This window comes from Trichosurus vulpecula, chromosome 3 (assembly GCF_011100635.1).
Source record: "Trichosurus vulpecula isolate mTriVul1 chromosome 3, mTriVul1.pri, whole genome shotgun sequence".
Classification (NCBI taxonomy): Eukaryota; Metazoa; Chordata; class Mammalia; order Diprotodontia; family Phalangeridae; genus Trichosurus; species Trichosurus vulpecula.
In genome coordinates this window covers 76,719,146-76,743,100 of record NC_050575.1, presented here as the reverse complement: position 1 = coordinate 76,743,100, position 23,955 = coordinate 76,719,146, and positions in this window count along the sequence as shown.

The window sequence follows — 23,955 nt, the reverse complement described above, 5'->3', positions numbered from 1 at the left end:
CTGAAGTGCCAAAAGCAAGATGGCCAGTCTAGTTAAATCTCCTTGCAAAGACTGTCCACGTTATTTTAGTCTCAGAAGGGCCATAGAGGCATTCTTCTTAGGAAGAGCATATATTAAAGCTAAGAACCCAGCCTGATATAACATAGAACTCCAGTTTTCATCAATGGAATTGCTAATTCATAGTATCTTAACTTAAAATAAAAGGAAATAATTTATCCCCTAGAAGTTACATTTTTTAAAGGCAGAGATAAGTTCCATGTTGTATTTATATCCCAAGCAGCTAACACAGTGCCTCATACAGAGCAGATATGTAATATGTGTTCACTGCATTGAATGGGAAATAAGCATTCATACAGAACCTACTTTTGCTACACATTTTAGCAGGAAATAAAATATATGCACAAGTAACTATTATACAAAATGAAACATAAATTCTTGAGAAATATGGAGGTCTATTAAAGGTCCAAGTTGGTGAAATAATTCTGATGAGGAAATGGTTTATTCTCAAACACTTTATTACTTAGTTTTAAATTAATTAAAACAAAGATGATGTTTTGGAATTGGAAACATAAATTTCCTTTTCTGGTAATTTACTTCAAAATTTGTGTCTTTAACTAGAAATGCAATTATTATTCACATTAACATTTGAAGTCTTTGCATAAGTATTTTTAGGAGATTTGGGGTCTTTTTGGTGTGGGTGCTAAAGTGGTATGTAGAATCACCACAGCCTGTCAACATTGGACTCTGGAGCCATTTTTTAATTTGGATTTTATGTACAAAAGCCCAAGATGAGCACTCCTGCAAAACTGAGCCCCTCTTCCTCTTTGATACCATCTGTGATCATGTCAGCAGGTGTTAATTGTTCTTTTGATAATACCAAAATTAATCCTATTAAGGCTAACAGTAGGAATATGGCCTACTGCAACTACTTCCACAGTCTAAAATATAAAATGAATTCTTGTATCCATTTACTCTTCCAAATTATATAGTTTAATATCTATACAGTTGTCAATTCCCCCAAGTCATTCTTACCAAGTGCCTAGACCATTAAATGAGTCAAATATACTTTCAGTCTGAATAAAATAAACAGATTATTTGGAAAGTGAATGAATTGTTCAATATGTAACATAATTTAACTGTATGTATATATATATATATATATATATATATATGAATAGATAGATAGAAAGATGTAAGTATGTTTTACCTTTTTTGTGCTGTTGTGAAAAAAGAAGATTATTTTCCATACAGGAATTAGAAATTTATATTATTTAAATAAGATTAGAAAAAAAGGAGTGATAATTAGTGATGAAGTATAAACAGAGTAGGAATTTGCTTAAAGAACAACAAATAATAAGAAGGAAAAACACATTTTAATGTTGCTTTTTACAAATTGACAGCATTTTAATGCTGGAAAATACTGCTCTCAATGAAACAGGTATGTGTGTATATGTATGTATACATGTATATGTGTGTATGATTGTATGGGTGTGTGTGTGATAAATTAAGTAGTGCTTGTGATGTTTCACTCTAAAATCCACTAGTGAACCTAAACATTCAGGGGAGTCATAGGGCAAAAAGTTCCAAACCTTGTTTAAAATGCACAAATAAATTATCCCCAGCTATCTGTCCAAGTCCTTTCTGATCAACAGAAGTATAAACTGCCAGATATACATTATTTCTTTCTTATTTTTTAATCAGTAATACAAAATAGTAATTTTCCCTATTAAACTTAGTAGTTTGTTAATTTGTTTTTTTATTCTGTTGTTAGTGAAGGTGGAAGAGTTATGGGAATTGATGTTGAATTTGGTAGGTGGGGATTCTTTTTTTTTTGAGGGGGGAAGGCAAGGCAATTGGGGTTAAGTGACTTGCCCAAAGTCACACAGCTAGTAAGTGTCAAGTGTCTGAGTCTGGATTTGAACTCATTTCTTCCTGACTCTAGGATCAGTGCTCTATTCATTTTGCTACCTAGCTGCCTCTGGGGATTCTTTAAAAAAAAATACAAAGGAAACATGGCCTATTTTAAATGCTTAATTGCTTAATCTGACTTCATCAGTCTTCTTTACAAAGGAAGTTCCTAGGGTCGGAGCCAAGATGGTGGCTGGTAAGCAGGAACTAGTGTGAGCTCCGTACTGAGTCCATCCAAAAACCTATAAAAAATGGCTCTGAACCAATTCTAAAATGGCAAAATCCACAAAACAGCAGAGGGAAGCAGGGCTCCAGCCCAGGACAGCCTGGATGGTCTCTGGGTGAGGTCTATCCCACACGGACCTGGGAGCTGGGAGCTGGGAGCTGGGAGCTGGGAGCTGGGAACAGAGTGGAGCAGAACCCAGCCTGAACAGCATGGACCATCCAGACCAGAAGCCGGGCGGAGGGGGCCCTAGCGCCCTGAATCAGTGAGCTGTGGCAGTTGCCAGACTCCTTAACCCACAAACACCTAAAACTGTGGAGAAGGTTAGTGGGAAAAACTGCTGGAGTAGAAGGAGTTCGCGGTTCGGCTTCCAGCCCTGGGGGCAGCGGAGGTGGGGCAGCTACAGCTGTTGCTTCTGGCTCCAGGCCCACCTGGTGGGAGGAATTAAGTGGCGTATCAGAGCAGGAGTGCACAGCCTGCCAAAGATCTAAGCCCAGTTCGGGTTGGGGGTTGGGGAAGGAGCAGTGCTGGTGTTGCAGAGCCGGCACCTCCCCCCCCCAAACGTGGAACATAGAACTCTCTGGTCTACAAGCAGTCATACCCCACTGAAAAACTCAAAGGTCAAGTTAGTTGGCTGGGAATATGGCCAGGCAGCGAAAACGCACTGAGATTCAGTCTCAGACTTTGCATTCTTTCTTTGCTGACAAAGAAGACCAAAACATACAGCCTAAAGAAGTCAATAAAGTGCAAGAGCCTACACCAAAAGCCTCCAAGAAAAACATGAACTGGTCCCAGGCCATGGAAGAGCTCAAAAAGGATTTGGAAAAGCAAGTTAGAGAAGTAGAGGAAAAATTGGGAAGAGGAATGAGAAGGATGCGAGAAAACCATGAAAAACAAGTCAATGACTTGCTGCTAAAGGAGACCCAAAAAAATACCAAAAAATACACTGAAGAAAACAACACCTTAAAAAACAGACTAACTCAAATGGCAAAAGAGCTCCAAAAAGCCAATGAGGAGAAGAATGCCTTGAAAGGCAGAATTAGCCAAATGGAAAAGGAGGTCCAAAAGACCACTGAAGAAAATACTACTTTAAAAATTAGATTGGAGCAAGTGGAAGCTAGTGACTTTATGAGAAATCAGGATTTTATAAAACAGAAAAAACCAAAGGAATGAAAAAATGGAAGACAATGTGAAATATCTCCTTGGAAAAACCACTGATGTGGAAAATAGATCCAGGAGAGATAATTTAAAAATTATTGAACTACCTGAAAGCCATGATCAAAAAAAGAGCCTAGATATCATCTTTGAAGAAATTATCAAGGAGAACTGCCCTGATATTCTAGAGCCACAGGGCAAAATAGAAATTGAAAGAATCCATCGATCGCCTCCTCAAATAGATCCCAAAAACAAATCTCCCAGGAATATTGTCGCCAAATTCCAGAGCTCCCAGATCAAGGAGAAAATACTGCAAGCAGCCAGAAAGAAACAATTTGAGTATTGTGGAAACCCAATCAGAATAATCCAAGATCTGGCAGCCTCTACATTAAGAGATCGAAGGGCTTGGAATGCGATATTCCGGAGGTCAATGGAGCTAGGATTAAAACCTAGAATCACCTACTCAGCAAAACTGAGTATCATGCTCCAAGGCAAAATATGGATTTTCAATAAAATAGAGGACTTTCAAGCTTACTCAGTGAAAAGTCCAGAACTGAATAGAAAATTTGACTTTCAAACACAAGAATCAAGAGAAGCATGAAAAGGTAATCAAGAAAAAGAACAAGAAAAAGAAATTGCAAGGGACTTACTAAAGTGAACTGTTTTGTTGACATTCCTACATGGAAAGATGATGTGTATGATCCATGAGACCTCAGTATTAAGGTAGCTGAAGGGAATATGCATACATATATGTTTATGTATATATATGGGTGAATGTATATGTATGTATATATCTATGTGTGTATGTATATATGTATATATGTATGTATGTATATATATATATATATATATATATATATATATATATATATATATATATATATATATATATATATACAGAGAGAGAGAGAGAGAGAAAGAGGGAGAGAGGGAGAGAGCGGCATAGGGTGAGTTGAGTTGAAGATGAAGGGAAGATATCTAAAAGAAATAAAATCAAATTAAGGGATGAGAGAGGAACATACTGAGAGAGGGAGATAAGGAGAGATAGAATGGGATGGATTATCTCCCATAAAGGTGGCAAGAGGAAGCAATTCTGGGGGAGGAGGGGAGAGGGCGGATGAGGGGGGAATGAGTGAACATTGCTCTCATCAGATTTGGCCTAAGGAGGGAATACCATACATACCCAATTGGGAATCTTACCCCACAGGAAAAAAGAGGGAAGAAGATAAAAAAAAAATGGGGGGGATGATGGATGGGAGGGCAGATGGGGGTGGAGGTAGTCAAAAACAAACACTTTCGAAAGGGGAGAGGATGAAGGGAGAAAATTCAATAAAGGGGGATGGGTTGGGAAGGAGCAAAATATAGTTAGTCTTTCACAACATGAGTATTGTGGAAGGGTTATACATAATGATACACATGTGGCCTATGTTGAATTGCTGGACTTCTTAGGGAGGGTGGGTGGGAAGGGAAGAGGGGAGAGAATTTGGAACTCAAAGTTTTAAAAACAGATGTTCAAAAACAAAAAAAAATATGTTTTTGCATGCAAGAAGAAAATAAGATACACTGGCAATGGGGCGTAGAAATTTATCTTGCCCTACAAGAAAGGAAGGGAAAAGGGGATGGGAGGGGAGTGGGGTGACAGAGGGGAGCGCTGACCGGCGAACAGGGCAACCAGAATATACGCCATTTTGGAGTGGGGGGGAGGGTAGAAATGGGGAGAAAATTTGTAATCCAAACTCTTGTGAAAATCAATGCTGAAAACTAAATATGTTAAATAAATTTAAAAAAAAATCCAAGACAAAATTTAAATTAAAAAAAATTAAATTGCTGAAAAAAAAAACAAAGGAAGTTCCTACGGAGCATTTATGTAAGTTTTATCCATAGTTCAAGTGGTGAAAAGCAATCATGATATAGTAAGTATGCATTGTGGTTTACATTTATCAATCTATTGGTTGCCATCAAAGTCTGGTATACTCTGACGTTGTGTCCTGTTCTTACTTCTGTTTTCAATTGAAGGGTCACTTTATGCAATAGCTATTGGCTGCCTTTATTTGGGGTTGATAGCACATCACCTCCTCAGAATCTGAAAACTAGCTATCTAAATATGCAATTCTCAAGGCTAAATGTTGAAGTTTGAATATATTTATAATTTATTAAAAACTTGTAAACCACCTAATTGAGACTAAAAATGTATTATCAGCTAGGTGGTGCAGTGGATAGAACGCCAAGCCTGGAGTTAGGGGTTGTTGTTGTTGACTCATTTTTTCAGTCAGGTCTGACTCTCCATGACCCCATTTTGGGGTTTTCTTGGCAGAGATGCTGGAGGGGCTTCCCACGTCCTTCTCCTGTTCATTTTACCGAGAAGGGAGGGACGGGAAACAAACAAGGGAAGGACTTGTCTGGGATCATATAGGTAGTAAGTGCCTGAGACTGGATTTGAACTCAAGAAGATGAATATTTCTGCCTTCAGGCCCAGCACTCTATCCACTATACCACCTAGCTGCCCAAGATAAATCTGAGTTAAAATCTAACTATAGGCACTTACTAGCTATGTGACCCTGGGCAAGTCACTTAACCTCTGTTTGCGTTAATTCATCTGTAAAATAGGGATAATAAAAATGCCTACTTCACAGGTTCTCCTGAGGATCAAACAAGATTTTTGTAAAATGCTTAGCATGGTACCTAGCATACAGTAGGTACCATTTAAATGCTTACTCCTTTCCTTCCTTCGGCAACATAGGCATAACATATGAATCTGTTGCTATAGTTTCCATGCACACACATATAAGCATATGCATGCACATGTACATATGTGTGTTTATGTGTATAATGTAAGTATATGCACATATATGTATACATACATATGGGAGGTGATGCCTTCATGGTTAAAAATAATTGAAAAGAACTTTAATATAAACTGTTAGTGGACTATATCAGCATTCTCTTCCTCAAAATGAAATGTAAATGGGGCAGAGACACACACAAAGAAGGGGGTTTGAGAACAGGGTAAAATATAAGCTACATAATTCACCAAAACTGATAGGGCAAATTTATTTTTCAATACTCTATTTGTACTAAATAGCTTGCAACAGATTGCATAAAGATCTGTTTTTCTTGGGTGTTATCTAGTAAGTGCGTCTACATATTTTCAGTGAATTAGCAAAAAAAAAAAAAAAAGAATCCCATCAAATAGAAATGAAAGGAGAGCGGGGGAGAGTTGGTTCAACATATGGTAGTGCAAAGTGCAAGCAACCACAGTTTTCCTCTACTACCATATTTATTTACAAATCAAATCAAGTTAAATACATACTATTTTAGTTTGTTTAATTTGATTTTCTCCCTCTGCATTTTAAAGTGCAGAATTTCAGTCTCATCATTTTCTAACAAAAAGAGCTTTTGTAAAATAAAGATATAGATTAGATTAGGAAGGTTTTTTTTTTCATTTGGAAAGTTAGAAAATTATGAAAATATTTCATTTTTGACTGGCAAACAAAGTTAGAAATCACATAATAAAAGTGATATTAATTCTTTTCTACACACCTACATAGCTTTTCTACATTTTCTTGTAACTAGCTTCTACAAATTTCCAGTAGCAGAAAATGTGTAGGGGAAGATTGGTGACCCCTGACCAAGTCACTTAACCTCAATTGCCTCACCACCATCCCCCCTCAAAAAAAAGAAAAGAAAGAGATTGTATTATTAATCTATGGTAGATTAAAACATATGATGCAATGTGAAGATCTCTGGTTCTGGGGTATGTGTTCAAATGTTGACTGAGATTTACTATAGTTAAGATCTTGGTCTAGTCACTTAATTTAGGTAGGCCTGAGGTTTCTTCATAGAAAACAAATTGTTTGAAATATACATTCTCTGAGATTCCTTTGGGCTCTAGTGCTATGATTCTAGTATTCATGATCCAAAACATTACAAATTCTTAGCGATTTATGACTACTTCAGTGTGAGAACTCCCTCTACCAATAGTAGCATCAACCCCTTTATAACATAATAATTTTATCCAGTTACTATAGCATTAAAAATGTTAAATGACTTACCCATAATTACACAGCTAAAAATGTCAATGGGAAAATTTGAACCTGGATTTTTCAGACCCCAATTTCAGTGCTTTTTCCATTCTGCCAGTCTTCCTCAGATAGTATTATAGGAGGTCCTTATTATGAGAATATAACTGATACCAGATAGTGGGCACATGAAGTGAATCCATTTAAATTGGAGAGTAGCATTTCAGACCAATTTAGTCAATAAGCACATATTAGTGAGTAAATAAGTATTTATTAATATTTATTATTTGGAGGAGAAAGGCACTTTTCAAAATTTATCTGGAAAAATTAAATTTAAAATTATGAAAGTTAATTTCATGTTTCATTTAAACAAATTTTATGACAATTGCTACAATGTACTAATTCTTAGAATGAATGAAGAATGAATTAATGATTGAGGGAGCATATAATTTTGCTAACAAAGTTATGTGATAGCATAGTATAACACCCTTCACGTCACATTTTACTTTTATAGCAGAATCATAGAGAAAGCCATTGTAGCAAAAATGTATGAGGGGTGTAGGCCATAGCCAAGATGGTAGAGTTGAGGAAGCAACCAAGCCAAACTTTCACAAGATTCCCCTCCAAGCAACTTTAAAATAATTGCTCAAATCTAATTTTGGAGTGGCAGAGTTGACAAAAGTTCAGGGTGAAACACTTTCCCCCCCCAGCCTAGGACAATTTAGAATATCAATAAGAAGGATTTGGGACATTGGGGTAGGGGGCCCAGAGTGACCCAGTGGTAGCACTAGGGGCAGGCCATGGAGTCTGTGGATCTTGGAGGGCTGTGACATCTGCAGCATTGACTTTGGGAGCTCTTGGCCCAGAGACAGTAGGGGTGCCAGGGAACTGGTCAGAAAGAGATTACAGGGACTTGCAGATGGTGTTGATGGGCAACTCTATTGCCCATATGCAGTTCCATGGCAGAAAGGAGCATTTGTGTTTGGTCATAAGGAAGCAGGGACCCTGGTTACACTTCCAAGGCAGAGAGGAGCACTAGCATTTGTGGCTGCCAAGGAGCAGGGGCCCAGACCAGGACAGCAGTACCCCGTTCTCTTCTCAGATCACACAACCTTAGAAGCACTAAAAACCTGCAGAGCCCCAGAACTGGCTCTGAAAGCAGCAGCACAAAACAGCCTGAAGCTTTGGATATTGCCTTTCTACCCACAGTGAACAGACCCCAGCTTTAATATAAAGTTCAATGTCGAAAATAGACCAGAAAAATGCATAAACAACAACAACAACAAAAAGAATTTAACCACAAAAAGCTACTACAGTGGTAGGAAAGACCAAGCCATCAACTCAGAAGAAGACAACTAGATGAAAACAGCTATAAGCAAAGCTTCAAAGAAAAGTTTCTAATATGCTTCAAGCTCAACAAGATTATCTGGAAGAGTTAAAGAAAGAGATTGAGAGTGTGTAATAGCAATTAGATTTGAAGATCTTTCCCACCTATCAATAGACTACATGACCTGCTTACGTCACAGGAAGCCTAAGTTACATAGTGGGAGGAGCTTCCTGACTGGTAAAAGAAGTTATGTCACATAAAATGTTGAGAAAGAGGGGGAGTGAGAGACAGACAGAGAGAGAGAGAAAAAGAGAGAGAGAGAGAGAAAGAGAGAGAGAGAGAGAGAGAGAGAGAGATTTTATGGCTACTAATGGCTGCCCTCATGATTGTTAGAACTGAACAGGCTGACTTAGCTGTATTGTGAGTTTGTTTTGGGGAAGACCCCAGCAGGTGGCCAGAGAGGTTTCCGGATGGTGAGGCTCCACGTTGTGATATTCTGTATTGAATGTTTTGAGTTCCTTGCTGTTATGATGAAGTGGACTGATTGGTTGTGGGAGCTGAGCATTTGGTGATGGGATATGGTTCTCTGGTGTCTGAATAAATGGTTTACCTCTTTGACCTTCTATTTGGAGAGTCTCATATATTTGCGATACAGAACTAAATAGGCATTTTGACAATTATCATCTACATTGTTATTATTCCCTTGCTGTTTTATTTGGTGACTAGGAGGATGGGATCACAAGGTATAAGATCTCTATTTAGAGGTAGAATGGCTTTAGAAGAACAAATGGTTATCCCAGGATGGGAGGATGTAACTTATTGCTTCCTTGCAAGGGGTCTAAGGACGCTGGTCTCTGTGAGGATTGGAAGCAGAAGTTTTAGGGTGGAGAACCCAGAGATTTAGAGCAATGCCTCAGAGAGGTTACTGTTGAGCCAGGAATGAGGATCCCAAGAGTGATCTCTAGACAAGGCTGGATTTTACTCACAGCCTTTTGTATTGTATGTGAACACAAAGACCAACTATTACAAGAGAGGAGTCAGATAGTTGCTGAAAGGTCTGATAATTCAAGTCAAATTGCTTCTTCTATACCACAGCAAGATGGAGAAACTCAGGTGGTACAACAGCAGGAAGCTAATAGCCTTGTTGTAAATTCAGCTAGAAGGCAGAGGGAGCCAAAGAGCTCAAGAGTACACCTCAGTTAAGCCAAGGTCAATCCTAGCATTCTGTCTGGTTACCATGGTAACAGGGGGCAGAGACTCTAGACAGGAAGATACAATGTCAGAATCTCAGGTACAAGGAGATGCTTTGTTGCTCAGTGCTTCTCACAGAGAGAGTGAGACAGTATTACACCAGACTTCTCAAAGAGAAGTTCACCCTATATAGCAGAGGAGACAGTAAATGCAAGATCATCGTACTCAGTTTAGGGAGATTCTGGAGGATTTTACACAGCAGGAAATCACAGATATCTTGAGTAGGTTCACCCAGACAATGGGAGAATTGTTAATATCTTGGATGGTGAGAATCAGTGATGAAGGGGCCGCAGGAGTTTCTGTAGATTCTGTGGATTATATGAGATTTATAAGTATTAGTCAGAACTCTTTTGTACAGCAAGCTTTTAGGGATTATCATTCAGAAAGAACTAATCAAGCAACCAATTTGTTGGCTTTGACTGCAACAGGCTGTAAAGAGGAATATCCTGCTGATACTATATGGCCTTCTCCAAAAAGACCCTGGTATTCAATAAGTGACTGTACAAGAAAGTTAAAGGAGGACGTGATGAAGACTGCTATTATGTTGGGGAACACCAAAGTTTATTATGAAACTCCCTTGAGAGTCTCTCATAGGAATTTGATAGTTAAGACGGTATCCCCCACTTATAAACATGTGATTCTGACTCTGCTAATTGCAGAAGTAGGGAACCCTCTTTCAGAGGTGCTGGATAAGATTTTACAGTTAAGTGACTTAGAAGACTGGGGAAAAATAATAAATTTCCTCAGGAGAGAAGGGTACAAAACCAACAGATTCAATGTTGGAATAGAATGACAAGGAAGGAGATGTTTACTGCTCTATTGAAAGCAGGGGTACATTTTAGAAGAATAGATGGTATTCCAAACAATAAGGTATACAAAATTTATCTAGATAAGGGGCTTAAGATCAAATAGCAAAGAGAAGTAAGAGTTGCCCCTACAAACCCTACAGATCTTGGACCCTTGTATCCAAGTAAGTCACATCTTTAAGGAGACTAGGGAATAGGCTGAATAAAGCTCACAGATTTGGACATGTGCAAGAGGCTAGCATAATTAAACGGAAACGGTATATTCAGAATAGACTGAAAAGAGGGAAAAGTGAAGTTTCTCCTCTACATGAATTTATTGCAAGCATTGACATTGATGGAAAAGACAAATCCCCTGAACCAAGGAAAGAGTTGGTACAATCCTTGGTTAAATGGAGTGATGGATATGAAGGACTAACTGAAGAACAGAAGAAATATGCACACTTTACTGAAGGGACAGCAAAATATTTGGGCCATAAAAGACATTGGAAAGCAGTAGCCTATAACCTATGTACTAAGAGAACTTTGGAAAGTATTGGGATAGGTGGAAGTAGTCAATATGCTGAACTTATGGCAGTACATCAAGTTAGAAAACAGAGAAAGGAGGACAGTATCATATATTCACTGATTCATAGGAAATAGCTAATGGGTTAGCTATGTGGATGCCAATGTGGAAAAATCAAAATTGGGAAAATCATGGCAAACAAGGTCGGGGCAAAGAACTATGGGAAGATATATGGGATATGTCTTTGGTAACTAATTTGTCAGTTTTTCATGTAGACACTCATGTGGCCCTCACTATGCCAGAACGTGAGTACAATACACATGCTGATCAACTAGCAAAGATTGCTACTGAACATGTTGTCCCTACTTCGACACCAACTAGTGATCCAGTACTAGCAAAATGGGCCCACCAAACAGCCGGACATTTAGGGGTCCAGGCTATATACCACTGGACATAAGATCAAGGTATTAGTATCTCTTATTCATTGTTAAAACAAGTAACAGAGGAATATCATATATGTCAATTGGAAAAATAATGATCTGTTCCTGGGGTAGTAACTGGAGAAATAGCAAGGGGAAAAGTTCCAGCCCAGATATAGCAGATATAATATATTGGACCACTACCCCAAGATAAAGGTTGGAAATTTATATGTACTTGTGTTGACACCTATTCAGGTGTACTAGTGGCTTGACCTTATAAGAATGCAAGCCAGAAAAACACTTGTAAAACTCTAGATATTATAAGTTTATATTACGGAACCCCAATGCAGATTCAGTGACAATGGGTCACATTTCAAAGGTAATGAGATGAAGAGATATTGTGTATTGAACAATACAGAGTGGATATATCATATTCCATATTATCTACAAGCATCTGGATTGATAGAATGAATAGATTATTGAAAGAACAATTAAGAAAGTTAAGTTTTAATAATTCTTATCAACATTGGAAGGATAATTTGTTCACTGCTTTATGTAATTTGAATAATAGACCACTAGGAGGAAGTATACCTCTAGCCAGAATGATGAACCCGAATCTGCAAATTAGAAAACAGCAAACACATAAGATCCAAAATACTGAGTATTGGACTGTGAGGGAAGATGTCCCACCACCATATCCAGGAATACCTAGTTTGGCAGGATATCATTTGCATTGTTTAGAGAACTTTTGGTTGGATAGAAAAGAGATAAGAAAATCTCTCCTAGGATATGTATGAGAATCCCTAAGAATCATTTTGGATGGATGTTACTTAAACCAGAATTAGCAGCTCAAGGAATCCATGTATTGGCTGGAGTGATAGATTATATTATCAAGGAGAAATTATTGTGACGCTCCAGAATTTGGGTGAAGCATCTATACAGTTGTGTAAAAATGATAGAATAGTTCAGTTGATTATTATTCTTGTGAAACAATACCTATTGTGAAAACTGTCCCTCCTTCTAAAATAACTATTAGAGGAAAGGAAGGATTTGGTTATACTGATAGAATAAAATTGGGAGCTAAAGTATGGGTAATGCAGAAGCTGGATGATGTTTCAAAGGCAGAAACTATAGCACATGGTAAAGACAATACTGTAACAGTGGTTTACCCAGGAGAAAATGGTTATGAAACTGTATTTTTGACTCATGTATTCTATCGTGAATGAGGCTATAATAGTCTCTTTGTTTCTTTTTGGCTTTTGTATATTAAATTTGTTTGTGAGATTTGTTTTCTGCAGGCTTAGTACCATCCACCTGCAGATGCCTAATTGCTTAAGCCAGATGTCACCCTCTGATGTGTTTGAATGTCACCTCTGGACCTGTCTGCAATGGTGATGTGTTATCTCTGAACCTGTCCATGACTGTGATGTGTCATCCCTGGACCTGGCATCAACTGAGTTCCAGATGCCAGCTTGCTAAAAAACTGACCCCTCGAATGGGGCTCTTTATCTGTTGGGGCAGGGACAGCTCTATGTCCAATTTCAGCAGGAAGAAGCTTTGGAGGATGAGACCTTCGCCCCTTACCCCAAGATTTTGAACCCCATTCATTTGAGGGGGACATGATGACATTGTTTTATTTTCTTATCTTATTTTATCCCTTTTATATTGTTGTGTAAAGTTCTGTTGACACCAGTTATCCCAGAATTCCCATTGCCCTATGTAATAGATAAGAAAGATCTTGGGGAGAGGTATGAGGCTGCCTACCAAACTGAAGGTCTACAGAGCCATTGTGCTGACTTATTGTTGTATGCCTGTGAAACCTGGGCAGTATACCAGTGCCATTCCAGGAAACTGAACTGCTTCCATTTGAATTGTCTTGGGAAGATCCTGAAGGTTTCCTGGCAAAATAAGATACTGGACACTGAGGCCCTTTCTTAAGCCAAACTGCCAAGCATTCAAACTCTACTATAGAGAGTACAACTCTAATGGGTTGGCTATATGTATGCCAAATACATGTTTGCCTAAAAGACAATTTTACTGAGAACTCATACAAAGGAACTCTCACACTGAGCTCAGAAGAAGCGATATGATGGAAGTTTAAATGAGTGCTAATTTTCAAAGAAATCAGATCTTTGGTGAATATATTCAACTTTTGATGACCTCTGTATGCTTACACAGATTTGTTGTAAGGCAGTATGAACACAGGTGTCCTCAAAGCTTGTAAGATCTAAGTTGATGTTTTGCTTCCGACATATCCTGACTATGTGACCCAGTGTAAGTGTATTACCTTCTTTTCTGTGCACCTAGATAATTCCTTAAAACCTTAAATTGCAGAGCAGGTGCCAATATTAGAAGAGAAAATTTACTCACTACAAGGTAGTCATCGCAACACCAATGAAATCTCAGATCTGGTCTAGAGCAAAGTAAAACAGCAAATTTAAATGTGAAGACTAAATAAATGTTTTTATACCCCCCTCCCCATTTACTTTGAGTTATTTAAGTCATTTAATTGTCAGTTTCTTAACTGGTTCTGCACAATATATTTTCTTTAATAATTTTCTGGTTAAAAAGGTTTTAACCAGATATGAATTTAATCTGAACATTTATTGTTGGAATTTAAACTTTAGTGTGGTCATTTATAGATACAGATCATAACTGAATAGTGTGGCCTTAAATATATCTTTCTCCTTGGCCTCTTTTTGCACAGTATATAACTCTTGACTCTTCAGAACATAATAATGTGTTGCTCCCTTCCTGATCTCATTTCTTTTTCAAAGGGAAGTTATCTAGAAGCACTTGATCTCTCCAAAGGTATCAATCGTCTCTTAATTGCCAAGTCTAATGGCCTTTTCTCTTTTTTCCTTTATCTTTACTTCTCTGCACTTGATACTGCTAACTGCCCTTACCTCTTGGATGGTCTTTCCTCTCTAGTGTTTCATGATATTTTTCTCTATTGTTTTCCTCCTAACTATATGACGGCTCTTCAAGATTTTTGGTGGAATTGTCATCTGTATTATGAATCCAAACTGTGGGTGATCCCCCAGACTTTGTCCTTGGTCTTCCCTTTCTACATTTTCTATTGGTGAACTCTTCAACTCCTACGAGTTTATTTAGCATCTTTTGCAAATGACTTCCAATTCTATATACTCAGCTCTAGTTTCAGTCATGAGCTCTAATTCTGGTATTAATAAATGCCTATCGAACATTCAAACTGGTCTTCCTATAGGCATCACAAAGTCAAAATGTCAAAAACAAAATTCATTATCTTTCCTTTATTTCTCACAAGTTTTCCAAACTTCCCCATTTCTGTCTAGGATATACCATTCATCAAGACACCAAGGTTTACAACCTCCAAGTCATTCTCTATTCCTTACTCTCCTTTAAGCCATATGCCCAGTCAGTTGCCAAGTTTTGTCTGTGCTACCTGTACAATATCTCATACACCCATCCTATTTTTTTTCCACTCTCACAAGTTGAGGTTAGATGCCAGTCTCTGTATGAGATCTTTCCTGATTCTCCAAGGCATTAGTCCCTTTTGCAAATGAAATGAAAAATTAACCTCTCTTTTATATAGATTTTTTACATGTCTATATTGCCTCCCCCAATAAAATGTCAAGGATGGAAACTGTTTCATTTTTATCATTGTATTCCCAGCACCTAACCTAGTTCTGAAACTTGATAAAGGCTCATTAATTGTTAATTTTACAAAATGAATCATTTCTCCTGATTTCTGTTAATTCATAGAAAAATAGTAACCAATTGTTTCATAGCAATATTTTTAATTCCTTCTGAGTTAAATATGGTCAAATCCTTCTTACTGTGATTCAAACATATTTTCAAAGCCATTTGCAACCATTCCTAGATTCCTACCTTTGTATTTAGGGAAATCTATATTTTACTAATTATTCACATTAACTTTTAAACACTATCTCAGTTCTAACATTTTAAGGCTTTCAGCTCTTTTTTCCCCCAAATTTATCCTGTGTAAAAACTTATCTGCTATATTTGGCTTCAACTATTGTCCTAATCTTCTATTCACAGTGACATCATCTTGGTTTAAGCTGTTATAAAATCTAATGCCTATCTTGCTGGAAAAATACCCTTCTTCAAAAGAAAAGATAATTTATTAGTCATTTTATATCAAGCAAGGGCAAAATCCATTAATCAATATATTTAAAACTATATACTTTCTTTAGGCAGTCACATGGTGCCATGGATAGAACAACGTACCTAGAGTCAGGAAGACCTGACTTTAATCTATCCTCAATTAGTAACTGTGTGACCCCTCTGTGTCACTTAACTTCTGTCTCCTTCAGTTTTCTCTTTTATAAAATGAGGACAATAATAATAATAACAATACCTACCTACCTCTCAAGGTTATTGTGAGGATAAAATGAGATAATATTTGTAAGATGATTTCAAAACTTAAAGAACTACATAAATATTAATTACCATAATCATCATTACATAGAATGGGTATTCCCTTCATCAATATAAATGAAAGCTTACCAATATTTTTACAAGATAGATTAATCAATTCTCCTTTATTTGAGGTATCTTCCACATAAGTGGAAAAGTGACATCTGAAAGGTCCAGCCATTTTATGTAATCCACTTTATTATTTTGTCTTCAATGCTTTGTCTATGAGCCTCTACATATATATATATGTATATATATATATATACACATATATATACACACACATATATATGTGTGTATACACATATATATGTGTATATACACATATATATGTATATATATGCATATATATGTACACACACACATATATATATATACACATACATATACATATATATATATATAGAATTTGTCGCTAAAAGACATAGGATCTATTCTTCGGTCTGTCCTCAAAGCTTTTCAAGCTTGATAGGACTGGTCATAGGTCCAGTCACTGGTAAAACCTTCAATATCTCAAAGCCAGAAGTCACTGGTACAATGACATAGTACTTGTTTCAGAATAACTGCTCAAATTAACAACTTCAAATAAAAGAAATAAACACCAAAATGGCCATTAAAGTTGGCATAAAAAGACAAATATCAAACAAGGTAAAAGTCTTATGTGTAAATATCACAGATTTGAAATCCTCAAATTTTCCTCAATATGGACCACAGGCTCAGCTCACCCTGCAAGTGAGGTGTAAACTTCACCCACTTAGGTTCCAGAGTTTAGTTTTGGTGGCCTTACTTGGTCCCCCCAATAGTAGAGACTCAGTTTGAACCACATCTCTATGCCATAAGTGGTCAAAAATACTTATTCTACCCTGTAACCCAGAGGAAAAGAAGCATAAGGTGAAGGAATGCATTCAGATTTAAAAAAAAAACCCTTAAAAGAAGATATTGGTATTAAAATAGAGGCTGAGGATCAGAATTCTCAAAGCAGAAAAAAAAAACCTGTTAAACAAAGTAGACAAAAGTAGTAGAATCTGATAAAGAAAATAATAGCTTTAGAAATAAAAAATATTGAAGTACAAGATGTAGAGTAAAACAACTTTGAAAAAATAATTTACTAAGCAAAATTGCTGACCTTAAACTAAGATCCACAGATGTGGCTTAAGGAATATGGCTCTTCCCACTCCCACCCCCCAAATATGTATGTGTGTTTATGTATGTATATATTGTATACACACACATACTTAAAATCTAACATGTTTCACTTAAATGTTATTAAATATTAATATATTTAAAAATTAGAAAATAACATGCTAGAGAATATACTATAAGGAAATTGTCTACTATTTTTGAATAAAATGACAGATGACTGATCAAATCCTATACATATCACCATCTGAGAAAAAGGCCCACTCTTGAAACTTGAAACTCCGTGGCATTTAATGGCTAATCTTTACCATTCCTCAACAATACATATATTGCAAACAGCTGAAAAGCTCGTAGGTATGCAGGAAAATTCTCTCAAATAACACAGGTTTATCCAGTGATGGTGAGAAATAAGAAAAGATTCCAAAATTAATCTACAACCATTATTAAATGTCTACTATATGTCAGATTCTATGCTTTTGCTAAGGTGAAAGAGCTCAAGATATTTGTCAAAATAACTTATCCTACAAAAAATAAACTTAATCATAAATGTTAAAAGGATATAACTTCAAGTAAGTGGGTCATTTGAGGCATTTCTGAATATATACTACTCATATGCATACCATATATAAGCAGAACATTCAATTTCCAAACACTCCAAAGAAGAGAAGAGTGAGAGAGAGAGAGAGGCAAAAGAGAGAGAGAGAGAGAGAGAGAGAGAGAGAGAGAGAGAGAGAGAGGAGAGGGGAGGGAGGGGGGGGGAGGGGGGGGGGGGGAGAGAGAGAGAGAGAGAGAGGAGTACAACTATCAGGAAAGGATTAATGAAAAAATAAATTATCTCATTTTCTAGTTCTATAAAAAGTGATTGGTTCAATAGACAAAAGAAAGGACATAATCCTTTAAAAAGCCTCTTCTGCTTCTCCTAGTCCACATTCACCCACTTCGTTATTCTGTGGTTTAGAATTTAAAGAATAGGTTGGTCTCTTATATGAATGTTTAAAACATGGCAATATCTACATACTAAATGAGAGATAAATTAATAATTTACTTTTGATATTTCACGATATTTACTTGCAAAATGCAGAGCCATTCATCCTGTCTCTGTTTAGAGTCTTGGTGATGGCAAGTAGGAATACAGTAAGGAGATTCACAGGGTTTCTTGCTGTTTCTCTCTCCCCCAAGAAAGAGATATCCAGAGGAACAAAATAGAAATACAATGTATACTCTATTTTCCCTGAGCACGGTCAAGATGATTTGATATTATAGTTATGAACGATATGCCACTGTCTAAAAAGAAAGATATTGACTTTAGTAAGAGGAATTCCTCAGAGTGAAACATGTCTACTTTGTACACAAAATCTATAGTAACATGCTTATGCTTAGCATATTCACCTAGTGGAATAGGAGAAATCTGTTACTTGGTTAAATTCTCATTTAAGTCATTTGGCTGAATCGCAGGCTTCACATTTCAGTAAACATGTACGCAACTCCATTTCCATGTGTAAAGCTCTGAAGACTTCCACACATGCTGTGAAATCTGCAGGTCATTACCATATAAAACTGCCTCTGTTGTTACATATTTCAAATTAGTATCCCTCCTTATCTCTCCTATATCCGTTTCCAGATTACTGGTGTCCTTCCTACTGCGCATAAAATTAAGCATTGGTTGGCTTCTTAGCAGTAATCTGTTGGATTGTTTGTTTATTCCTGGAAATAGGTAGAGGGGTGGAGTTCTACAGTTATCTTTATTCTTTAATTAATTTACAGAAAATTAAATCTAAGTCAGCACTTGGTTTGAAGTATGGATGCCATCACCTGAATAAGGAAAACAAGAAGTCTCATTTTCTATCTTATCTATTAGTATGATCTTTTCCAATCTCATTTTGTTAAATCATTCTTTTTAAGAGCAGTATAAAATAAGGCACTTCCAAAACCTCTCTCTCTGATTTCAAATTTCCACAAAGAAATAAATGTATACTCTAGTTTTTGGTAAATTCTTTTAAGACCAGCATAGGAAACAGTAGTGCAAATAAGCCAAGATTTAAATTTCCAATAGGTCATAAAGTCCTGGCTTACCACTAACCTCAGTGGCCAGTTTATTCAGGTTGGAACATGGAATAATGTAACTGCATTGTTACATCTCACAGTGGTATACTCAGGATGGCTGCTAGCACAGGTTCTTTGATCTACTTTTCTAAAGGAAAGCAAATTTAAAGGGGTCAAAATCTTACTTTAATTAAACATGTGTATCAGTCACTTAGTTCAGGTGAAATGTCAGCACCCTGAACTTCAGAGAAAATACAAACAGAAATTACAAGCAGAGAAAATAGCACAGATCAACAGACAGGGCTTCTAACTGACTGAGAAATTAGCGCAGATCAAGAGATGGATCCAACTATACATACATGGTTAACAGACAGAGATGTACCAAAATCTGGGTTTTCAAAGCTGGGGGTCTCCTTAATAGCTACCCAGTGTCTCAACTGGCAAAATCACACAAACACTCTTCCAACGAGTGAACCCCAAAGCAAAATGCTAACTTCAGAGTATATATATATATATATATATACAGTTAGAGCCAGAGGGTATCTCTGTGACCCAGTGACTAATTAGAAATTAGCAAAAGATGTGAGCCTTCCTACAAACGAGCCTCCCCTAATAAGCTTCCTTTAATGAGCTCCAGGTTGTATCAACAATCCAGCTAGCAGCTTCTGTGGGCGTGTAAGATCCACCAACAACCAGCACCCAGAAAGCTGCCAACACAGGTCCTTTTGATCTGCTTTACTTAAGGAAAGCAACGTTAAAGGGTTAACAATCTTACTTTAATTCAGCATACAAATAGCAACCACCTAGTTCAGGGGAAAAAGCCAGCACCCTGAATTACAGACCAAATACAATTCATAGTTATCAACATCTGGGTGTACAGCCGAGGAGCTCATTAGAATGGCTGGCCCAGAGTCACATGCCACTCCTGCTGTGGCTCAGAGCTCTGAGACAGAACGCTAACCTTTGCGCTTATATATCCTGTTCAGGGCAGGAGGGCCTTGACCTCACCCAGGCTGGGCGTGGAGAAGTTCCCCATCCCCAATATCACATCAGATATAAATCAATGGCTCCCAATTGTCTCAGTGCTGAGAAATACAAAAACATCCCACTTTATCTACCCCATTCAAACAAAGGCCAGAATCATTAAAGGTCAACAGCAAAAAGTCCCACCTTAATTACTATTACACAGGTGAGGCCTATTAATGGGCAGGGGAGATCTTCCCATTCTATTAACCTTACAAACACATTTCAAATTCACAATGAACTCAGGTGTTTGGATGTGCTTGGAATGTTATTGATATTTTTAAAGTCAGTTTTTCAAAGCATTTCTTGTATGAAAAATATATATAAAATCTTCATTGATTTTGTAGCCATTTCATAACCCTTTATTTCAAGATAGATTGGTTTGACTGATATACATTTCTGAATCTATTACATTTTTTGACAATACAGACTTAAAAGTTTAAGACTCTCTGTATCTTTCTTCCCCCAAATTTGGTACAGAAACTACTAAAATCTAAGTGACTCCTTTTCCTATTGTGTATATGAAGTAGGCCCAAACAAGTTGTTACTAAAATGTTGATCAGAGGTATGTGTGTACATATATATATATATATGTATATATATATATATATATATATATATATATATATATATATATATATATATATATCTTCAGATTCATCAATGGTAGGAATATTTTTTTTAAGTTAACTATATATTAGAACCATTTCCTTGAAGGAACTATTTTGGCATTTGTTCAAAGAAATAATGTAATAATGCTATATAGAAATACCCTTGAGATCCCAAGTGCTAGATGATCAATCAAGCATTTATTAGGTACATATTATGTGCCAGATACTATGCCAAGCACTGAGAACACAGGTATAAAAGTAAAAATAGTCCTTGACCTCAAAGAACTTATATTCTTCTGAGAAGAGGATATAATTGCCTGAATCTTTTAAAGGGATACTTTTATAAAAGCTTATATTCAGAAAAAAATACATTGACATTAATAGGTCTTTGTTAACAAAAATTGCACAAAAATAAGTTTTGTTTTGTTTTGTTTTTATCAGAAATGTCAAACACATTGGCTGCAGGCCACAATACAGCCTCTAATATTGCCCCACATGGGGGAACAAATTAAAATGTAATTGAGAAATAAATAACAAAAGAAATTAAAATGGGGGCCACTAAACTGTAGTTGATAATCTCTGTTGGCATATTGACCTAGAAAACCACACATTAACATTATCTATGTTCTATTGTACTTTAACAGAGATAGCCCTCCTGGTCCACTGATACCCTCACAATGTTAGGAGAAATTGAGAAACACCATACCCTGAAACCTCTATAGCATATTGGGTTGACCCCTAGTTGAAGAGAGGCCATGGACTGATTGTCACAGGCTAAGGAGGCATGGATTGTTTATGATGAGTAATTCCCAAACCTATGAGATTGCAGACACATATGAGTATTTGAACATATTAGACAGGTAGATCAAGGAAATACTTTGAATAGTGATTGCCTAGATTTTAACAAAGAATCTATGTCTCTTGTGCCAACCTTGTTAGCAAGAATAGCCTTTGGGGTAAGTGACAGTACACTCAGATGAATTTGGATTAGGTTGAATTGCCAAATTCTCAGTGATCAGTGGCTTGCTGTTTACCTTAAAAGTGGTCTGCTATGGAATGTCCAAGGAATATGTGTTTCATCCTATTTTGCTAAACAATTTTATCAGTGATTTAAATAAAGGAGTTGATGGCATGCTTATTAAAATTTGAAGAGGATATGAAATCAGGAGGGATGTCTAGATAAAAGGATTCACAAAAATCTCAACAGAGCAGAACATTGTGCCAAATCAAATCATTTCAAATTTACTAGGGATAAATGTAAATCCTTACAAAGCTTCAAAAAAATCAACATATTCTACATGATGGGGAAGGTCCTGATAGCAGTTTGTAGATAACAATTCACCTAAAAAAAGATCAGGGGCTTTAATGAAATGTTAATTCAATATGGTTCAACAGTGTGACATAGAAGAAAATAAAAACAATGGGATTTTAGGGCACATTGGAAAATCCATATGTTCTGGGAATCAAGAAGTGATAGTTCTTTTATATTCTACTCTGATAAGATCCATTATATTCTTCTATATTCTACCCTGATTAGAGTGGTCTGTTCAATTTTGGATATTGCATTTTAAGAAAGATAGTGATAACCAGGAAAGCACTTAGAAGAGAACAGTGTAGGGTAGTGGGTAAAGATTCTGATTTGGAGTTAGAAAGACATGGGTTTAAATACCACTTCTGACATTAGTTCTGTGATGCTAGGGAGAGTACTTAAACTATCTGAGCTTCATGCCCTTCATCTTTTAAATGAAGGATTTCACTAGATGAACTCTCAGGTACTTCTAGCTCTCAGTCTATGATCCTACAAACTTGGTTGGTGAAAGATCTCAAGTTCATACCATGTAAGGATTTACCAAAGGAACTGAGGATGTTTAGCTTATAGGAGAGAAGACTTAGACATTTAAAGGGTTATAATGAATATTGAGGTATTTGAGTCAATCTACTTTGAGAAACAGTGCAGAAAGAAAAATTGTAACTTAGAAGTCCTATAGACATATAATAATGCTGAAATTTACCTATACAATAAGGTACTCGGATGTAATTACACATGCTAATTGTTACATTGTACATTATCACATAGTTAATATGTTCATTTTTAAATTTTTCTCTCTTGTATTTATTTGCTTTGGATCTTCTTCATGTATGTATTATTGCTAACTCTGTTTATTTTTTGAACTAATATTTGTATATATATCCATTTGCAGAGCCAAGTGATTCTGTTATCATTTTGATTTTGCTTTGTTGTTATACTGTTTGTATTGTATGAGTAGTCATGTAATATACTCTGAATGATATTTACACCTGTGCTCTGCAATATACCAGGTCTTCTGCATGTGTGGTTGATGTATATTCGCTGTAAATTGTACAAGCATGATAACTCAGCATTTATATAGCACTTACTCTGTTCCACGCAGGACACCTAGGTGGTACAGTAGATAGAATGCTGGATCAGAAGTCAAGACTCACCTTCCTCAGTTCAGAACTGACCTCCAACACAGTTTTTAACTTAAACACTTAAAAATTGTGTAACCTTTGGCAAGTCACTTAACCCCATTTGCCTCAGTTCCTTATCTATAAAATGAGCTAGAGAAGGAAATGGGAAACCACTCCAGTATCTTCTCCAGGAAAACCCTAAATGGAGTCACAAAGAATTAGAGTTGAAATGATTAAATAAAGATGTGCCATGCACTATACTAAATGCTTTACAAATTTCATCACAACAACTTTGAGAGGTGGTGCTATTATTATCTTCATTTTACAGATGATGAAACTGAGGCAAATAGAAGTTAAGTGACTTGCCCAGGGTCATACAACTAGCAAGTGTCTGAGGCTGCATTTGAATTCAAGTCTTCTTGACTTTAGGCCCAGTGCTCTATCCATTTTAACACCTAGCTACCTCAAGCTGCATAATAACAATTAGGTTATGAACATATTTTGGGTTAATGTTTTTATTGTATGAAATATTATCTTTGATGCATTACCTTTATCGATCTTTATTTTATTTATTTATTTTTGTAGCATTAAATACTGATGTGGTTTGACACAATCTTGTCTAATCACAAATGTCAAGTATAAGGCGGCTGGGTTTTCTTGGGAAAGATCATGGAGTGGT